The 7,666-nt window shown below is 46.1% G+C and overlaps 1 long non-coding RNA gene across 1 annotated transcript; it reads left to right on the forward strand.

The window, feature by feature from the left end:
- The first annotated feature begins 2,140 nt into the window (after positions 1 to 2,140).
- On the forward strand, positions 2,141 to 7,203 carry LOC138662043 (uncharacterized). Its single transcript, XR_011317997.1, has 2 exons — positions 2,141 to 2,228; positions 6,935 to 7,203. It is a non-coding gene; the product is annotated as an uncharacterized lncRNA (long non-coding RNA).
- Positions 7,204 to 7,666: the final 463 nt, after the last annotated feature.

Below are 7,666 nucleotides of genomic sequence, written 5' to 3' on the forward strand. Positions count from 1 at the left end.
GCAACCTCGGCCTGCGCTGCTGCCGCACTAACCGGACTCCGTGTTACACCAGACCAAGCACCCAAAAAACCCTGCGGAGCCACATCACGATCCAATCTAGCTAGCAGGTTCTGCACATTAACCAAAAGCTCCCGCACCCCTGCCGCTTCACCGCCGCCTGCTACCCCTGCCGCAGCTACGCCGCTAAGCGCTCCCTGACCACCACTAAACGCAGGCGCACTAGCATCATAAGAACAAGCACGAGACACAGACGCATACTCACCGGGCTGCAAGGGATCTGTGGTCCCTCCAGCCGGAGTGCTGGTATCCGGACGTCCACGAACGGCCCAATCCGCCACCGATCCGTCCAACGATGTGCCTTGGAGGTGTCCGTCAGACCCGCTGCTCCCGGACGCAGCTGGCCCGTGGGACACTGGATTCGGACTCCCCGCGATGGGGGGAGACGCCGCCTGGACCGGCGAGGGCACATCTTGCTGACCGGCGCCAGCCGCAGTCCAGGCCGCCGTAAGAGGCTGTCCGCTCCAAGGCCCTGGAGCAGGGGGACCCCCCGCCACTGTAGTAGGGGCCGACCCAGCGCCGTCCTGGCTCGGGCCGCCCGCCCCGCTTCCATCCACCGCTCCTCTGGGCCCCGCTCTCACCGCCGAGGCAGACCGCGCGGCGGAACCGGCACCGCCGCGGCCTCCCGCTGCTCTAGGCCCCAAGCGCTTCTGAAACTTCTGGGTCAGAAACAATATCAGATGGATTCTCATGTGGGTTAGAACGTGCACATGTACTGCACGCAGCTACATATTCCCAAACATCGGGGTGCACCCTCAACCACAAAAAATGACAAATAAGATCTGTGGTGACTTTACTATCAGGATACTAAGATGCCCAGTCAAGACCGAATCATGATGTTTATAAGGACAAACAGTTTACCTGATGGACAGGCAGCAGGGGCGCACCCCTGAGCCTCTAGAACAAGGAACTGGCTTGCAATTACTTCCTCTCCCCGGAAAACAATGAGATAAATCATCCGCATTAATGTTCTTATTCCCTGGCCTAGACATCCCAACAAAGTTGAATCTGATAAAGAATAATGACCACTTGCCTGTCTAGATGTCAGACGAACCAGACAAACAAGGGAAGACGAACAGGTATAAATGAAAACTGTAATCCTACAAGATATTCACCAAACAGAGAGGAACACAAGGGAGGTACCTTGTGATGATGTACACACAAACTCCAAGCAACTATCTCCTGTACAATTCTCCAAACACCTACTCCCACAATGAACTTCACCTCCAACTTGTAACCACAGTAAGGCAATAAGCACTATCACTGGCAATTCTCAAGTGCCAGTGGTGAGAATATATATAACAGAGAGGAGTGGGCAATACTGAACAGCTGAGACAATCCAGGTTGGAGAGCTCAAGGAGATCAAATGAACTAACTCTTACAGTGCCAGCAAGGTAAAACAATTAAATACCTGCACTATTTAATAAGATGGAGAAGCAGTTCTAATCAGTGCAGGAGTTTGTGAAACCAGACGTGACAATCTTCTGGCTCCTCTCTGTGGCGGTATCCTCGTGACATTGACTTTACATTGATTTGATGGTGGAACCAGTGACAAAGACATTTCGCCAATGTCCCAGGAGCTCTTTTTCAACATGACATTAGGTCGCATGTTAACATGAGCAGCATGGGCAGACATACCGCCGGTTCAACCTGTGCAACTGCACCGGGGCCCAGAGCCGGAGGGGGCCCCTGAAAGACCGAGAAAGCAGGGCGGTGAATGACAGCCGGCGGCAGGATTACTGACAACAGGAGAGGCAGGGGGCCCGCTCTACTGCACACGTGATATGATGGTCAAAAGGGGCCCCCTGCCTGACCTCTCCTGTTAGCAGACATTACGCTGCTGTCCGGCTATCACTGGTGCAGTGTGGTGAGGGGCGGCAGACGCTGGAAGAGGACGAGTGAGGGAATCACTGAAGATGCGTCTCTGACTCGCTGCTGTGCAGGTACACATTCTTCCCAGAGCCTCAGTGACAGTGATCGGCAGGACTGGGATAGTGGATACACATGAAAATAGGGGGAGGGGAGGAGGAATTACTACTCTAGGTAGGAGATAGGAGGCGGCCTGGCCCGCCGGGAGTCTGCAGGGATGAGTGCTGACAGTCTAGACAGGCTCCATGTCTCCCCTGCTCATTTCCTCTGGGCCTGACCAGCTCCCTGCAACTGCACTCTCTGTAGGTACTGTACATATTCCATGTGATGTCTGTTGATCTATCTAGTGTGTGTGTGTGTGTGTATACTGCTATGTGTATATATATTGCTAGTGTGTGTGTATATATAGCTAGTGTGTGTGTGTGTGTGTGTATATAGCTAGTGTGTGTGTGTGTATATATAGCTAGTGTGTGTGTGTGTACTGCTGTGTGTATATATATATTGCTAGTGTGTGTGTGTATACTGCTGTGTGTGTATACTGCTGTGTGTGTGTGTATATATATAGGGCTAGTATATGTGTGTATACTGCTGTGTGTGTATATATATATATACAGTGGGGCAAAAAAGTATTTAGTCAGTCAGCAATAGTGCAAGTTCCACCACTTAAAAAGATGAGAGGCGTCTGTAATTTACATCATAGGTAGACCTCAACTATGGGAGACAAACTGAGAAAAAAAAATCCAGAAAATCACATTGTCTGTTTTTTTATCATTTTTTTTGCATATTATGGTGGAAAATAAGTATTTGGTCAGAAACAAACAATCAAGATTTCTGGCTCTCACAGACCTGTAACTTCTTCTTTAAGAGTCTCCTCTTTCCTCCACTCATTACCTGTAGTAATGGCACCTGTTTAAACTTGCTATCAGTATAAAAAGACACCTGTGCACACCCTCAAACAGTCTGACTCCAAACTCCACTATGGTGAAGACCAAAGAGCTGTCAAAGGACACCAGAAACCAAATTCTAGCCCTGCACCAGGCTGGGAAGACTGAATCTGCAATAGCCAACCAGCTTGGAGTGAAGAAATCAACAGTGGGAGCAATAATTAGAAAATGGAAGACATACAAGACCACTGATAATCTCCCTCGATCTGGGGCTCCACGCAAAATCCCACCCCGTGGGGTCAGAATGATCACAAGAACGGTGAGCAAAAATCCCAGAACCACGCGGGGGGACCTAGTGAATGAACTGCAGAGAGCTGGGACTAATGTAACAAGGCCTACCATAAGTAACACACTACGCCACCATGGACTCAGATCCTGCAGTGCCAGACGTGTCCCACTGCTTAAGCCAGTACATGTCCGGGCCCGTCTGAAGTTTGCTAGAGAGCATTTGGGTGATCCAGAGGAGTTTTGTGAGAATGTCCTATGGTCTGATGAAACCAAACTGGAACTGTTTGGTAGAAACACAACTTGTCGTGTTTGGAGGAAAAAGAATACTGAGTTGCATCCATCAAACACCATACCTACTGTAAAGCATGGTGGTGGAAACATCATGCTTTGGGGCTGTTTCTCTGCAAAGGGGCCAGGACGACTGATCCGGGTACATGAAAGAATGAATGGGGCCATGTATTGTGAGATTTTGAGTGCAAACCTCCTTCCATCAGCAAGGGCATTGAAGATGAAACGTGGCTGGGTCTTTCAACATGACAATGATCCAAAGCACACCGCCAGGGCAACGAAGGAGTGGCTTCGTAAGAAGCATTTCAAGGTCCTGGAGTGGCCTAGCCAGTCTTCAGATCTCAACCCTATAGAAAACCTTTGGAGGGAGTTGAAAGTCCGTGTTGCCAAGCGAAAAGCCAAAAACATCACTGCTCTAGAGGAGATCTGCATGGAGGAATGGGCCAACATACCAACAACAGTGTGTAGCAACCTTGTGAAGACTTACAGAAAACGTTTGACCTCTGTCATTGCCAACAAAGGATATATTACAAAGTATTGAGATGAAATTTTGTTTCTGACCAAATACTTATTTTCCACCATAATATGCAAATAAAATGTTAAAAAAACAGACAATGTGATTTTCTGGATTTTTTTTTCTCAGTTTGTCTCCCATAGTTGAGGTCTACCTATGATGTAAATTACAGACACCTCTCATCTTTTTAAGTGGTGGAACTTGCACTATTGCTGACTGACTAAATACTTTTTTGCCCCACTGTATATATAGGGCTCGTATATGTGTGTATACTGCTGTGTGTATATATATTGCTTGTGTGTATATATAGCTAGTGTGTGTGTGTGTATATAGCTAGTGTGTGTGTGTGTGTATATATAGCTAGTGTGTGTGTACTGCTGTGTGTGTATATATATTGCTAGTGTGTGTGTACTGCTGTGTGTGTGTATATATATATATTGCTAGTGTGTGTGTATACTGCTGTGTGTGTATACTGCTGTGTGTGTGTGTATATATATAGGGCTAGTATATGTGTGTATACTGCTGTGTGTGTATACTGCTGTGTGTGTGTGTGTGTGTGTATATATATATATATAGGGCTAGTATATGTGTGTATACTGCTGTGTGTGTGTATATATAGGGCTAGTATGTGTGTGTATACTGCTGTGTGTGTATATATAGGGCTAGTATGTGTGTGTATACTGCTGTGTGTGTGTGTATATATATATATATATATAGGGCTAGTATATGTGTGTATACTGCTGTGTGTGTGTATATATAGGGCTAGTATGTGTGTGTATACTGCTGTGTGTGTATATATAGGGCTAGTATGTGTGTGTATACTGCTGTGTGTGTGTGTATATATATATATATATATAGGGCTAGTATATGTGTGTATACTGCTGTGTGTGTATACTGCTGTGTGTGTGTGTATATATATAGGGCTAGTATGTGTGTGTATACTGCTGTGTGTGTGTGTATATATATAGGGCTAGTATGTGTGTGTGTATACTGCTGTGTATACACATATGTTATTATAGGTATTTTATATACAGTGTACATGCATGAGGGGGCCCCGAATGTGTTTCCTGCACAGGGGCCCATTGCTGCTTGTGTCCGCCCCTGATGAGCAGTCTGCACTGCGTAAACATGCTACCATAGCCTGCAGTGTCTCCGGACTTGTCTCCCACTGGGCACATCTGGGACGTCCCTGATCTGCAATTACACACAGAGCTCCAAGCAGTGCATCTGATGATTTAGCCAAGTTTATTCAGGGTGCCAAAACATTCTCATCCATTAATAACCTTATTGATAGTAGTCAAGGCATGTAATTGCGTTGATTTCTACACATACGATTCATACTCAATGTTGAACAAATCGAGATGTTTTTAAAATTGTTAAAGTTTTAATCAATTTTTTTTCATCAATTATAGATCATTGACATGCCTATCCATAATTGGATTTCCATAATGTTACAATTTTTCCTTCTTGGTGTTGCAACTTTGATAAGTGTATGTGCACAGATATAGGTTGCTGTGAAATCGGATCACAGGGCCCATAACACAGCAGATCTGTATAAAAATATGCTTTATTAGATTATCTAAGGTAATCACATTAATCATAACTTAAATTTAGCATATTAAGCTTAAAAATAACTTATTTTTCTTCACATTTCAATTAAATATTCATGAGTTTTATCAGGAAATGTTGAATGAGTCATAATTTCCCAATGAGGATTATTTACCCTTTTCGGGTGAAAATCCTGAAATATAACATTTGAATTTAATTAGCGCATTCAGATTCTTTCATATAGTCATCAAAACCTGTCACATAAATCAGATCAGCTTACATGCACAAATCTGAATATAAAATTTATCTCCCATACAAAGTGCTTTCTATGGTTTGGAATGGATACCTGTGGGCCAGAGGCTACATTCAAAGAGTTATCTGGGAAGAGTACAGCTTTGCCTTGCGGGCCCGCGCGAATAGTTAAAACCACCAGCCAATCGGAGGCTGGCAGCTGATATCAGAGCGCACGTCCCAGCGTATGACATCATTGTCATTCGCCGGTGAGTCCGTGCTGAAATGTCTGGGATGGACGTCGGCGCTGGACAGCGGCCAGGTAAGAAGAAAGGTGTTTTTTTACTTTTATTGAATGCAGCAAGCCCGGGGCAGGATGTGAGACACAGGGGGCAGGATGTGAGACACAGGGGGCAGGATGTGAGACATGGGGGGCAGGATGTGAGACACAGGGGGCAGGATGTGAGACACAGGGGGCAGGATGTGAGACATGGGGGGCAGGATGTGAAGCACAGGGGAGCAGGATGCGAGACACAGGGGGCAGGATGTGAGGCACAGGGGGCAGGATGTGAGACACGGGGCAGGATGTGAGACACAGGGGGCAGAATGTGAGACACGGGGGGCAGAATGTAAGACACAGAGGGCAGGATGTGAGACACGGGGTAGCAGGATGTGAGACACGGGAGGCAGGATGTGAGACACAGGGGGGCAGGATGTGAGACATGGGGCAGGATGTGAGACACGGGGGGCAGAATGTAAGACATAGGGGGCATGATGTGAGACATGGGGCAGAATGTAAGACACGGGGCAAGATATGAGACAAAGGGGAGCAGAATGTGAGACACAGGGGGCAGGATGTGAGACACGGGGGGCAGAATGTGAGACACGGAGGGCAGAATGTAAGACACAGGGGGCAGGATGTGAGACACGGGAGGCAGGATGTGAGATACAGGGGGCAGGATGTGGGCCACAGGGGGCAGAATGTGAGACGGGGCAGAATGTGAGACACAGGGGGCAGGATGTGAGACACGGGGCAGAATGTGAGACACGGGGGGCAGAATGTAAGACATAGGGGGCATGATGTGAGACATGGGGTGTCAAGGTAAAAATATATGTCTTTAAACACTTTTGTACTTTTATATATTCTTATGCTGTGAAACAATAAGTTTTTCCCTTTGCTTGCCAAATGCAAATTTAACTGTATTTAAGATGGCTGCCAGTATTCACCTTTGCCCTACTTTTTGTTCTTGCCAAGAATCTACTTTCGTTTCTGAAGCTAAAGTGTCATTTCTCTGGAAATCGAAACTTAACAAGATGTGGACAAAGGAAGATTCATCAGATGACGTCAGGCCAACCAGAAGGACTGAATACTAGATACATGGCTTAAACCCCGCCTAACCCTGCCCTCTGCACACCTTCCCCCAATGGACCATATAATGTTGTGTATATGAAATAAAGAGTTCAGTTGCTGTGAGGTTACCACTACGTGTGGAAGCATAAGCAGACACTGAGTTTGAACCAGCATTGTGTCTGACTCATTCTTCATTCCGGTACCACTGCTTTTAATCTGATTTGGAATGACTGGTGGATGAAGGGTATTGTCGTGACGACCCCGACAAAATAATTGGCTGACCCTGAGAACAAACCTTTCCCATTATACAGACAAAGACAATATGATGGATGTATAAGTGCACCTGAGCAGACCTAGAGAGTTGGTGAGCCAAGATGATGGTCAGATGGTATTTATGTTATATAACCCCTATGTAGATGAGTATAATGAGATGTGTTATAAAAAAAAATAAAAAAAATAGGGGGGATAGTGTTTCAGTATGTGGGTAATTTTTTTGTTTTTTGTTGTGTACACAGACAGAGCAGGAAGCCATTGTTGCCACTGTTAGTTTTCACAAGTATCTGGCAGATCTGAACTGTCGAGTTTCAGCCTCGAGACTTCGGTTCTGCCTTGGTCAAGTTATATTTTTGGGTCACT

This window comes from Ranitomeya imitator, chromosome 2 (assembly GCF_032444005.1).
Source record: "Ranitomeya imitator isolate aRanImi1 chromosome 2, aRanImi1.pri, whole genome shotgun sequence".
Classification (NCBI taxonomy): domain Eukaryota; kingdom Metazoa; phylum Chordata; class Amphibia; order Anura; family Dendrobatidae; genus Ranitomeya; species Ranitomeya imitator.